Raw genomic sequence first — 14,413 nt, 5'->3', positions numbered from 1 at the left:
TAGAGTTAAGAATTGGAAAATTCAAAAAATATTTCCAATTTGTCTTAGTTTATATTTTATTTTTAGAAACCATCAATGATTAAATACTGATTAAAGATAATATTACTTATTTATTATTTTCCTTGAGGAAAGGTACAAATCATTTGTAAATTGAGGTCTCAAAGAAATATGTTTATTGGTGAAGGACTCTGGGTGTAAACACACAATTACTTTAAACAAGAATACCAAAATATAATACAGAAAATTATGTAATAATAGTTTGGAATAAATTGTGTAAAATTCCCTAACTTAAGCAGCTCTTTGGAATTACACAGTAAGTAGTTTGGATTCACTTTTACATCAGTGATGTGAATTAATTTGCATCAGTGTATATTGTTGAACTTGAACTATGCAACATATTTGTGGAATCAAATAAATAATATAATATAGAACAAATGCCTGTATGTGCTGCTACAAAGGAAATTAAGCCTATCATGAAAAAAGATGGTGATCTCTTTACCCTGAGTTTAGATTCTCCAGTCAACTCATCTTGATAGCCAGACATAAGGTTCTATACCAATTTTCTTGGTTATAGTCATGATATACTGTAGTTGTATAAAACTACATATCAAAAAGTTTTACAAAAGATTTTAGATATAATATCTTGAATAGAAGTGAAAATTTATACTGTAAATTGGTATAATGTGGGTGTAGTTTTATTTTGGTTTTATTTGGTGGCTCCTGTAGAAGTGCCAAAATTAAATACACCAAAATATAACGTATGCAAGTATTTATACTGTAAATATATATTGGTGTGTTATCATTGTTGGGTGAAAGACAAAAGATCATGCAGAAGAAAATGTGTAGTTTGCTTACTTAAAGTGACCATATTCAAAAAGTTTATAAATGCATTTACCAGTACTATTATTACTTATTTTATCCAGAAAAAATATAGAAACTACTCTGACACTGGTAGAATTACAATTTGATGGATTGGTTTCACTCTTATAAAAAAGGTCAAAATAAAACACACCAAATTACAGTACTGATTTAAATGCAAAAAGTGAGAGAATTAAAAATTTGCATTGATTTTTTTTTTTTTTTTGGTCTAAAATGTGCATCTTAAGCATCTTAAGTTTGCTTGATGACATATTTCATTGGAATAACATCATTTCTGCAATGAAGGCATTGGTTTTTTTTTATTTATGATCCCCCATCAAGGGCAATATCTGCCCTCTCATGAGCTTTACTGATGTCACTGCACAACTGTCCAAAATGTCAGTCAATTTATCAGCCCTCAATTGTTATCGTCTCTCTGGCTAAAGCCTTTGGAGTATATATCAAGATCTTTTGCAGATAACAGCATGAACAATAGCAATATTAAAATGGCCAAGTATAAATCAATAATTATTAGTGACTGTGCATATCATTGGTATCTTAGACATCAGTACCTTAATTTACATTTACATGCAAATTAACATTTTATGCTAATACAGGGAAACAAAAGTTTAAAATAAAAGGCAGCTCTCTTAGTATTATACTAGTACCTTACGACAAGTGAGCTGGTACATGTACATGTACTTATAATTGAAAACTTTATACCCAAAGCTACAACTTCTCAGTTTACTCAATTATCCCTCTAGTCATCTTCTATTTTTTTTTATCTTGATTGGAGTAAAAACAACAGTATTAACGAACTCAGCTACTCATCTGTACATAGATCATGAAACCAAACTTTAAATGTGAATTATATGACAACGGACAAGGTGGCTGATTGAAGTTAATTTTTCAAGGGCAATAAATTTGACATGGAGTTGTCCAACAATTTTGACTCCAGAAGACTTTGGTAGGACTATCATTAGGATCATTTCAGCGATAGAAAAAAACCTGTCATTTTTCATCTTTCAACGGCAATAACTCTTACAGGAGTCACCTGACAACTTTGATTCTTGACGACTTTTGAAGGCCTTATAATAATGGTCATTTCAGCTATAGAAATAAGTTTGCTAAACCTAACAGTTTTGGAGATATATGTGAAAAACTATGTTCTATTTTTAGTAACGGTGGCCATGTTTTTTGACGGATAAAAAATTCCCACGTCAGTTCTATGCACGATACCCCAAGGAACATTCATACCAAGTTTGGTTTCAATTGGTCAAGTGGTGTCACTTCAGCCAGGTGAGCTAAAAATTAAACTGAAGGTGAATACGATACAAGACATACAGAGGCCAGAAATTCCTGACTTGGGACAGTTTGAGTGTCATGGTGTAGGATTTGATGAGAAGAGACAGTTAATGACACAAGGACAATTAGGTCTGAACTATAAATGTAATAAAAGTATGGTTGAGGGCAATGATTATCAAAGTGAATAATTGCATTTACATGTATCTGACAAGCACTCAAACTGGCAAAGGAACATTTGTAGTCCAAATAATTATGCTGTTTTATTTTTACTTTGCTGGTCCGCTTCCTGTGAGACATACGTGTAAACATCAGATTAAAAACTGCCTCATTATGCTTTAGCAAATGTCATGATTATCTTGATTAGAACTTATGTTGTTCGAACTAAAGCTCTTCCCTGTTCATGCATTTTCTATTATCCTTTTCCTGAATGTACATCAACACATTGAGTGTTTGTTCAGGGACTACATCACTCCTTGAGACGTTTAAGTTTCCCATTTTAGCATTCTTGCATCGTTTATCATGCGTTTACACATCGCTTTGCGTTTGTTTAAACGCACAAAAAGCCACTAATGAACTCGAAAACTGTGCCATTACCATCAACAAGCGGATGAATAAAAATAAATTGAAAATGAAAAGTGCAAAAACTGAATTTATACTCTTTGGCTGTGCCCAGCTTGCAAAATGTACCACCACAGAAATTAATATTTGTGACGATGTTATTAAGTCAATCTCTTGTATATGGTATCTAGGTGCTTTTCTAGACAAGTGTTTAACGTTTAAAGATCATATAAAAAAGAAATGCAAAACTGCTATGCTCAATTATTTTAAGATCAAAAGCATTCGGAAGTACTTATCTAAAGAAGCTACCGAGACTCTTGTGTTATCTTTGGTAGTATCACATCTTGATTATTGCAATGTCATTTTGTATGGTATTGCTCAAAACAAGCTATCTAAACTCCAGCGAATTCAAAATATGTGTCCCAAACTTGTACCAAATCATAGAAAATATAACAGCTCAAAAGAAGCATTGTTTGAATTACACTGGCTGCCAATTAAAGCAAGAATAAGCTTTAAAATATTAACATACATGTACAACTGTTCAGTGGGTAAGGCACAACAATATTCGACTGATTTTTTGTCACGCAAGGAGTCTTTAAACAAATTTTGAGATCATCTGTTTCCAGTGAAGGTTACGTTGTAATTCCATTTAATAGAAAGAAAACATTTTCAGATAGAAGTTTCAACACTGTAGGTCCAAAACTATGGAATGAGTTACCTTTAAACTTAGGAAATTGTGAATCTTTGGATATTTTCAAAAGTCAACTTAAATCATTGTATTTTGCGGGCTATTTTTCACTATTTTGAATTTTGTATGATTATATTGTGTACATACTATATTGTATCATATTTATATTATAAATATTTTTTAAAATGTAAAACGCCATTGAATATATTTTATATGTAGAAATAGGCATTTAATCAAGTAATAAAGTTTCAAGTTTCAAGTTTCATAGAAGTGTTCGTTTAAACGCACAATACGAGTGTTTGTTTAAACACATGATAGAAGCATTTGTTTATTTTTGTACTTTTCTTTGATTTAACTGTTATTTTCATATTTTTTGCTATTATTTATTGATATAATTTCATTAATTTTATTTTCTATTTTTTCTATCTTCATTATATGTCAATATTATTATTTTTAGTTGTTCATCTATCGTCCGTTTAAACGCACGCTAGCAGCGTTTGTTTATCGTGCATTTAAACGCCTGCTGGGAGCGTCTAAATGTCTCAAGGAGTGTAATACTAATATAAAGTCAACTGAGTTAATGGGGAAACAATATAGACTTTAACATTACTAGAGCCAAAAAGGCCATAAAATGTTAAGGGTTAGGGAAAAACAGTGTAAATGTAGGTAGGGTAGCAGGTAAACAGACATATTAATTTTTTGCCTAATTGGATTGAACTTCCTTTGCAAATAGTAATAATTTTTTGTAACACATGTGTGACAGTGCAGACTTGTTTTGGGGTAAAACAATATAATGTCATAATATGTCATGACATGATATATATATTCTATTCCCACTACAGCATGGGTCCCACTGTATCGCGGTATAGCTAGAACAAGAACATGGAACATATCTTAAGAGAAGGGGAGGGGTACACTTTTCATATGAAACAAATGTAAACAACTGGGAATATGTTCAACTATTTTAAAAAGTACAAGTCCAGAAAAAGGTCAACCAAATAATTAACAGGATCTGGGCATTCCACTATTTCAAGTATTTAATGCACTGTTCTAAATATATCGTTTATTATGATGTTATAAAGACACTGCTATAACTTACAATTGACATAAGTAATGCTTGGTGTTACAAGAGCGGTGCATGATGGTAAGCTATCTAAAGATACAAAACGTGCAACACACCAAAAACTCCTCCCATTTATTTTATTATAAATGGGAAATATTAAAAGTAAATTCTAACTCTGACCAATGACTAACTTTTTAAGTTCAATGGAACCAAATATTTACTTGTCAAAAGCATCTAATTAAATCAATCTAATGTTCAAGGAGGGGATAGTGTCAACAAATTCTATCAAAATAAACCTCTAGATGCTGAGATCAATCAACAGGTGGTCGTGAGAAAGTTTGTGCCTACAACAGTAATATTAATCCTGATCTACCTAATTACGTGTACTATTTACAGACCCATAATTAACCATATACATAACACAAGTGCCCGAGTCATATTTGTCTAAAGGTAATCCCTTTTGGGATTCGGCGCCGTAGATATTTTTGTTTTGACCATCACGATATCTCCAGCGTCGAATCCTGATGGTAGTGGTCAAAACAAAAAATATCTTCAAATGGGAATAGTTTATAGTTAGTCGAAAAGTAATGATGAACACTGAACTTATAATATTCGCTTACACTGTCATTCTCTCAATCTCTGTTTATCAATTCAACCTTAAATGCAAGTTGTTGAGTGGGACCAACCCATAGGCGGTAGAGGATCGATCATAAAATATAGGGAATTGGTGATGTCGTGTCTGGAAACAAGCAGTGTGCCAAATCATGGCAAATGAATGCAAATGATATTAAATTTCAAAACCGGAAGTAAAATAATTGGGGAGCGGTCTCACTAATTATCGACAAAAGATGACAAGAAGCGTCAAAACGTGAAAAAAGAAAAAATAACGACAAGAAGATGTGAAATATTGCCAAGAAGTGTTTATACTTTAATTTAAGGTGAAATAAAATGAATGTAAAGATTAATAGGATAATTAATTGGAAAGAGTAAATAACCAAAATATTATCACGAGTATCGAAAAACGCCAAAAAAAGGAAAATGAAAATAAATTATACTCGGCGTCACATAAATATTGAAGGAAGATTTGAGGGAAAAATAAATTTTGTTTTTTTGGAAATTGTTGTAAAAATAGATGTACATTTTATATAAATATTGTTTGATGAATTGAAAGTTATTTAGAAAAGGAGATATAACAATTTCATGGTTACACAATATGCATAAGAAGTTGATTAGTGTACATGTATTGGAAGAAATAATATTGAATCACATTCATGACGAATTTCTATAAACATAAAATTTGAGAACTACCCTGGAGACAGCTTCTTTGTAATTAGTCTTATAAATTTACATTAATTGCTGACAAGATTTTTTTAGACAAGATTTTATTGATAGCCTCAGACACGGTACGTATACAAGAGGACAACAAAAAAAAACAATCATGTACATACATGTAAATAAGACAAATACACAGACACAATACACAGAACAGTCAATATCATAAAATATGTGAATACAAACAGATTCACATTTATATTTTAACACATTCACTTTCATATGATATTAGCAATTTTTCGTAAAAAAACACACACACTTTTGTATAATTGATATAGATAGTCAATAACCCACCGAATTTACTCATATTCGGTTGCTTTGAGTAGTAATCTGGGATATAACGAGATCTTAAATACTTAACCGTTGGATTATTACACTGGAAGAATATGTGAAATTCATCTCCCACCCCTTCTTTACAAAGATTACATATTCTCCGACTCCGTGGGACGCCAGACCACCTCTCAGTTTCTATTGTAGTTTTAAGTTGGAACATCTTAATTTTGTCAAATGAATACGTTCTGTTGGGGACAATCTGAGAAGATATGGTTCAATTCTGAATTCATGTTTAAAAGTGGAATAGAATTCACCACGAGATGTGTTGTCCATTTGTGAAAACCAAGATTGATAGAATTGATCTCATAATGTCTGTTTAACTGCGACCTTAAGCCAGTTAATATTTACTTTAACGTGTTCGTACCATAAGTAACTAAGACCCGTATCATCCAAGATAGATTTAACATAGTTAACCCACCTAAGTTTAGTTGGATTATTGTCATACAATTTTATTATAAGCCGAGGCAGTAGATTTGAGTTTATGTTCTTTTTGCATAGTTCTTGCCCAAAAGCTAACCATTCTTACTTTAACAAATATTTCAAGTGGATTCTACCCATAAAATTTGGAGTGCTGCTTCTCAGCTTAAGGATATATTTACAAAATTTAAGATGCACCTTTTCAATGTTTTGCTTATTTTCAAAACCCCAGACCTCAGAGGAATATAACACTTTTGGTGATATCAAAGTATCAAATAACTTAACTAAATAAATTGGCAGTGGAATGTTTCTTAGTTTCCTATAGAGAGCAAAAAGAGCTTTTTGGGCTTGATCTATTGGACGCTTTCTTGCAATAGTGAAACTGCCGTTGTAATTGAAAACCGTGCATAGATATCTATACGACTCATATATTTCTATACTTTTGTTATATATGTGAAATTGAAAATGTTGTTTAATATTTCTATGTTTTTGTTATATATTTGAAACTGAAAATGTTGTTTACACTTTCTTTTACTGAAGACAACAACTTTTGTCTTTTCAGTATCAACTTGTAATTTCCATTCTTTACAGTAATTAGCAAACGCATCCAATGCTATTTGCATAGCTTCCTTTGTTTCTGACATTATAATTGTATCATCTGCATAAAGCATCACAAATATTTTGACATATATATCAAACATTTCTATCAAATCTAGATTTTGTTCTTCATTGTCTTGCAAAAAGATTTCTAGATCAATCAAAAAAATTGAGAACAAAAAGGTGACAAGTTTTCTCCTTGTCTTACACCAACTCCACAGTTATAAAATGCAGAGCGTTTACCTTGATGCCTAATACAAGACTTAATATTCTGATACATATTGAAAATAACTGAAAATATTTTCCCTTTTACATTGGATTTTTAAACTTTTAGCCACAGACCATCTCTCCAGACTGTGTCAAATGCTTTTTTTTTAGTCAAAAAATGTGCAAAATAGTTTGTTTACCTTTGGAAAAATATATAGCTAAAAGGGAGAGTAATACAAAAGTGTTGTCAACAGTAAAATAACCCTTTCGAAATCCAGTCTGTGATTCAGATAAGAGCTCAATCTCATCAGAAAACTTAGTAAGTCTTTCTTTCAAAATGGATGCGGTTTTCCCTAAGCATGAATTTAGTGTAATTCCTCCATAGTTATTTGGATCCGATACCAACCTTTGTTCTTATAAATAGGTACAATAATTCCTTGTGACCAAAGTTCTGGTACAATACCTGTAGTAAGTGTACTAAATTAATCAAAGTACTGAAGCACTGAGTCAATGAAGCTTCACAGTTTGCTCTGTTTCTTACTGCACAATCACATTTCTAATAAAAAAGGATTGTAATATTTTAAACTACGGAAAGTAATATTTTTACCATTCTTTCTCATAGAAGTTTTTTTTTCAAAGACCGTTTATTAGCTGAGCAGCCATGGCTCCTTGAGTTGATTTGACGATACACATTTAAAAATATACATGTTAATTCACTCTTCCATGTTTTTTTTTTTTTTTTTTGCTTTTTTATATCACTTCACAACATAGCTTTTGCTTTTACTTATCAATAAATTGAAGCAAATATTTATACAGCTCAAAGTTCTCTCTTAGTCATACATGAACAAAGACTCTTTAGTTAAACCACTCTTGAATCCTGTGTTTCTGTGTCAAAGCATGTAAATTTGCCGTTTTCGCTGTCTAATTACTTTCAAAATGAATTATGACCATACAATCAGACCAAAGCATCAACATAGTAGTTCACCCTACACCAAGGTTCTTTCACCTCCACTAAATAGAGTTACTAACAGTCATAGAATGGAGCAGTCCTGAGAGACGCAAAAAGGGTATTCAAGACTGTGATAGAAACAATCTGTATTTTCATGTCATTCAAACAACTTGTATCTTTCAGTACTAATGGACCCCATATATTTGTTTAATTTCTAAGTCCCATCCCTATTAAATGTAATGCTGTCGAAATATTCTAAATAAACAGAAACTGAAAACTTTTGAAAAATAACATTTTTACTATCTATTCTAAACTTAGACAAAAACAAGTACGTTACACAGTTTTAAACACGTGTTGTTAATTGTAAATATGTGTATATGTATTAAGATGACAAACAATGAAATGAATACATCAATTGAAACTAGGTTTTTGTACTGTTCAAAGTAACACATTGTAAACAAGTCTTATCTTTCAAAAAAGATAGCTAACGCAGTAAAATTTGTTCTTTTTACTTATAATTTTCTACATTTCATTCTGGAAATGACTGCGTCGGAAAAAGAATACATGTTACAAGTATTTGTTGGAACATACAATGTATGTATAGCATGCAATACCTATACTTTCGCTGTTGTTGCATAATTATAAACTGATTCAAAAAGTTCAAACCTTCTAAAGTTTGTAACATGAATATAATCATACATTACACAGCAAAAAAGGGTTAATTATCAGGACTATGAGCTCATGATAGATTCATACCTATTTATCATAAAATAACAGAGTACAAAGAACATTTTACAAATAGTGTACATCAATGATAACAAAAAATTAAACAGAATTAATACAGAAGATTTGACATGATGCTCATCTGTTGAGTTGCATGCAGGGTGACGCGAAAGTACTGTACTAACGGGTTTACTGGCAGATAAAAAGGATTCATTTTCCCTTCAATATTAAAATATATATAACTTGTCTCTCAAATACTATCTTCAGCTATTTCCCAGACAGCATGCCTCCGTTGGGCCAACGTTGGCTGATGGTTGGATCGTTGGCTTTTAGTTGGCGTTGGCAAGACAACGTTGGTCCAATGTGGTAGTCCGTAGTTAGGGAAATATTTCTTCTTGATTTATTTTTAAACAAAATGGTTTTTACTTGACAACCAAATGATTGAACATGACACTTTGAAATTGTAAATACTTCCATATCATAAAAAGGTTCTACGTTCGCCCTACTATATTTCAACAACCATTTCATTCTAAGTTTCCCTTTAAAACTTGTTTTAGAAGCGAATTTTGCGTGAGAGTATTGTTAAAGTTTGATTTTTAAATCAAAACCATGATTACATGATTTACTTTATTCTACATTTGTCCAACCCAGAGCCAACAGTGAACCAACACTGAACCAACATTGAACCAACGTCGAAACGACTTTGGTAACAAACATGTTAAAAAAGACTTAATATTATTCTTGATGGAAAAATGTATATCGGTCTCAAGACAGTAAAACTAGAAAGCAAATCAGGATGTATGAAAGCAAATATGTTGTTGCATCTAAACTGCGATACTAAGTTGGACCAACGTTGGCCCAACGTTGAAACACCAAAATATATATATTTATTAATATAATTTTACTTCTTTCAAAAAAGTATTGTTGGCTCTTTCCTCGAATTCTGTTAACTGCATGTTTAATATTCATGCAACAAGTATTCGCGTTTAATATTTAGAACTTAATAACACCAAGAAAAAATTATTATGAATATCCAAATTTAATTTATGATAGCAATAGTGTACATGATTATCTCCCCCATATGCAGCTTTGTAACTGAGAGCATAATACACCTTTTACAAAACAAAAGTTGACTTTCATTTTGAACAAATGTACACATATTTTCAATGCAAATTCATTCTAAACACAAAACAGTGACAGGTATTATCATATGTCCATTCAATGTAAAAAAATTGCAAATTTTTAATTTAGTAAACCAATGCTCGTAGTATCTACTAATGTTACAATAGATTTTCTTGTCTTAATCTTTTTAACTACAATCAGCTTGTCATTGGTATATACTTACTGTAAAGAATTTATATGATAAACTGAGGGGAAATGTGAGAGGTTACTCTGAAGGAGTGCACAACATCAGCACTCTGCGACATGACCAGGAAATACATAATAAAAGAGTAATCAAGGGAACAAAGGTTATAGCGGTAATCAAAAGAATGTAATCCAGGGAAAAAGACCAGACATGGAAAACAGACACACACAACAAAGAACATAAAGTAACTAAAATCATACATACAAAGTAACAAAAGTAAATGAGCAACTCGGACACCACTAAAACTGGGAGCATGGACCAGGTGCACCGGTAGGGTAAGCGTCCTCTGCTTTTCTAGAAACACCCGCGAAGTTGCTCATAAAAAGTCAAGTCCAGGGTAGACAAACGAGGAAAGGCAAACTATGAGCCGTTGAATAAATCAGTTTTCATGGTGCTGATGGATACATCATAACGATCCACGAGTTCATGATGACGACCATAAAACTTCTGTAGTGATGACTTCAATCTTGTAGCTACATAACCCTGTTCCAGAAGCCTATTTGTTAGAGTTCTAGCGCGATACAAAAAGTCTGCGTAGTTTCGGCAAGCTCTGGCATAACGTATGAGTTGTGATATGAACACTCCATACGCAGGAGCCGAAGGGATGTTGCCACAGATGAAAGGAAAGATGACAATTCTGAATGGAAAGTCATCACGTTTGTCGTATAGTTTGGTCAATAGTTTTCCTTTACCATCGATTTCTAAGTGTAGGTCAAGATATGAGGCTGACTTCACAGTATCTGTAGTATCCTTTATCTCAAGTTCTTTTGGGTAGATGCGATGTATCAAATCCCCGAAATTAGGATTGTTTAAAGATAATACGTCATCTATATAGCGGAAACTGAGATTGAAGGATCTAGCCAAACGATATTCTTTCTTTCTGATCAAATCGGCTATAAAGTCAGCCTCATAAGAGTGACGAAATAGGTCAGCAAGTAAAGGAGCACAATTTGTTCCAATTGGAATGCCGACCGTTTGTTGAAAAACACGTCCACCAAACTTGACAAATATGTTGTCGATTAAAAATTCCAGCATTTTGTAAACATCTTCCTCTGTATATTTGGAAGATGATTTTGAATTATTTATTACAAAGTATGAGGAATCTCTACCAAGAACTATATATTTGTATCTAGGTGTACCATCTTTTTTTTTTGGAAAAACAACGATGTATAATGTTTTTAAGTCGGGATTTTAACTGCGTATGGGGAATAGAAGTATACAGTGTTGAAAAATCATAGGTTTTAATGATATTATATTCAGTTAATAGTCTTGAACTGATTGTCTCCAAAAGATCTTTCGAATTTTTCAGGATCCACATTGAATTAATACCACTACTGGAGTAACAAGTGTTGTGGTAGGACTGTAGACCCTCTTTGACAGTTGTGAGTATAGAAGTTAAAAGTTTTGAAAGAGGTTTGGTGGTAAATTTCCAGATCCAGCTATGAAACGTTGTTTGTATGGATTCTTGTGAAGTTTGGGAATCCAGTACATAGGCGGTAAATCACAATCATCGTCCTTGGTAGAGAGACCAAAAGAGGATAGCACAGATTTATGGTTTTCCACAATCTCTTCTTTGGAGAGAGTGGTTGCAGCATAGGTCTTATCACTGCTATTATTTTCTACGTCTACCTCTGATAATAAACACTGGATATAAAACGTTTTGCAGACAAAAACAATGTTGTTTTGGGCTTTGTCTGCTGGTACGACAACATATTTGTCATGTATAGTAGACAATGTTTTTGCTACATCGGGGTCTTTGAAAACTGATGTAGCCTTGGCACTCATTGACCAACTTAAAACTTTCATTCGTTTCAAAATTAAAGACCTCACGGCCTTTAACCACTCTGACAGAGAATCAATGTCTTCTTGTTCTCGTTTTATCCATTTTCTTCCATAGTCCTCGACGGCATCCATAAGAACTTTAAAGTTATAATTCCAATTTATGAATTTATTTCCAAAATTATGTTCTAATATCTTAAGGATTAAATCGTCTGACCATATTGTTGGGTTAATGTTGGGCTTATGTTGGGCCAACTTTGGGCGTTCGTTGGGTCAATGTTAGCATTACATTGGGCCAACGTTGGCCCAACTATTGTTTGCCTCCGTTGGGTCAACGTTGGCTCTCTTTGCACTTACAACGTTGGGCCAACAACGGGTACCCTACGTTGGCCCAACGTAAATGACTCCGTTGAACCAACGTTGGCCCAACGTAGGAATGCTTTCCGGGTTAAAGTCTACATCTAAAATTTGTCAGGCAAATTAAAGAATATATTTAGATTTGTCATGATGCTCAACTGGAGAAATCCAAGATGGCGGGATGACGCCAGGGTACTAGCGGGGGATACAGAAAAAATATCCATTCTTTCCCTCAAGATAATCAAAACTTGTTCGCAAATAGTATCTGTAATGAAAGAATTGTTTCGTGCAGAAACCCGCCTTATTTGATCAAACTATTTCCCGTTTGGCGTCCCCTGCAGCTTCAGAAGCTTTTCTTCTTAGGTCAAGTGAGATATCCATACGCATGAGACGGCCGTTGACTGTAACAATTTTTTGCACCACGTGATCAACAGCCCGAAGAAACAAGTCATTAAATAGTGCGTAAATATTACACGGATTCCTATAAATAAAATGGAAGATGCGAAATTTCCCTTGCATGCTGTTCGATTAACTATCAATTTCATGGTTATTTTTACTCTTTCCATTTCAAGTTTCACTATTTTCCATTTACAATGGTATTGATCGCGGATGCACGTGAGTGCTACCGCAAATTATGATATTTAGCAAGATTTGCATGTGATGTCTAGGTATCATACACTTTTTTCATTTCACCTTTATATTCTTTGCTTGTCTTTTTCATTAGTTTTCTGTTTTTCATTTTTTTTAAGAAACTATATCTCTTCCTGGCTTTGTGGAATTTCTTGCTACTCTCTTTACATTTAGCATTAAATCAAGGTTGATTTTTGAGAACAGAAGGTGGTGAGCTATTTATCAAAGCTTTAAATATAATAATACTTGGCCTCTTAAGAAATTTTTCTGCGAGAAGGATTTTTCTGTCACTGTCAAACTATGTGCACTTAAACAAATAATGGACCTCGTCCAAAATATCTCCCGAATTACATAAATGACATTTTCTATTTCTTCTCTACTTATATTTTACCAACGCCCACTTTCAATGGGAAATGTATTATTCATGGTTCTAAATCTACAAAGAGTAATTATCTATAATATTTTTGTCATTTAAAATTCTGAAATAGTTTTCAATTCCAAAATCTTCTTTATACAATCTATAATTTAGATATTTAGGCGAATTTTTCACTTTTGAGTTCCATGACTGTTGAAATTGGTCTAAAAGGCTTTAATTATTTGTAAAAAATATCCAATATGCATTATGTTCGTGTTGTTCGTCCCAAACAAAAGACAAACAACACTCATCCAATATTGATGTAACTTTTTTTACCCAGAATATTCTAGATTCCATATTTTTATGAGCAAGGTTGAATAAAATTGCTGGTAGCGTTTCAGATTTTCCAGTAACTAGTTTAAGCCAAAAGTTAATGACCCTCAGTTTAATTTTTATTTCAGTGGATATCCGCTTAGTTTCCAGTAAAATCATAAAATCCGGGGTTGACTTTTTGACATACATTTATTAAGGTCTTACAAAATTTTAGATGTACCCTATTATTTTCAATGTCCCAAACTTCGCAACCGTATAAGAGACTATGTTGTATAACACAGTCAAATAAATCTAACTGGTATTATAGAGATAAGTTGTGTAATCTGCATTTACGAAGAACATCGTAAATGGCTCGATTTGCTTTTTTAGCATGTGTATACCAGGCCAATGAGGATTTGGCGCGTGGATGGATTCAGAGCAATAAATCGTAATTAAAAATTAATTGTTTGAGGTCAAGCGACAATCTATTGACCGCCTTGTTGAGAGCAAAAATATTAAGTTGTTAAGACGAAAATATTATTCAAACTTATAGAACAACTGGGCACAGTTCACTTTATTTGGCA

The 14,413-nt window shown here is 32.7% G+C and overlaps 1 protein-coding gene across 1 annotated transcript in view; it reads right to left on the bottom strand.

Annotated features, from left to right (window-relative positions):
* Window positions 1–5,303, bottom strand: part of LOC148618079 (uncharacterized) — a 28,985-nt gene extending 23,682 nt beyond the window's left edge. The window contains exon 1 of the mRNA XM_088585942.1: window positions 5,093–5,303. The gene's annotated coding sequence lies outside the window, so the exon portion shown is untranslated. The remainder of the gene's footprint in view (window positions 1–5,092) is intronic.
* Window positions 5,304–14,413: the final 9,110 nt, after the last annotated feature.

This window comes from Perna viridis, chromosome 5 (assembly GCF_037379345.1).
Source record: "Perna viridis isolate PV_CMFRI_1.1 ecotype Kerala chromosome 5, ASM3737934v1, whole genome shotgun sequence".
NCBI classification, from domain to species: Eukaryota; Metazoa; Mollusca; class Bivalvia; order Mytilida; family Mytilidae; genus Perna; species Perna viridis.
Note: the sequence above shows the minus strand (reverse complement) of the source record. Positions and strands in the feature narration are given on the sequence as shown.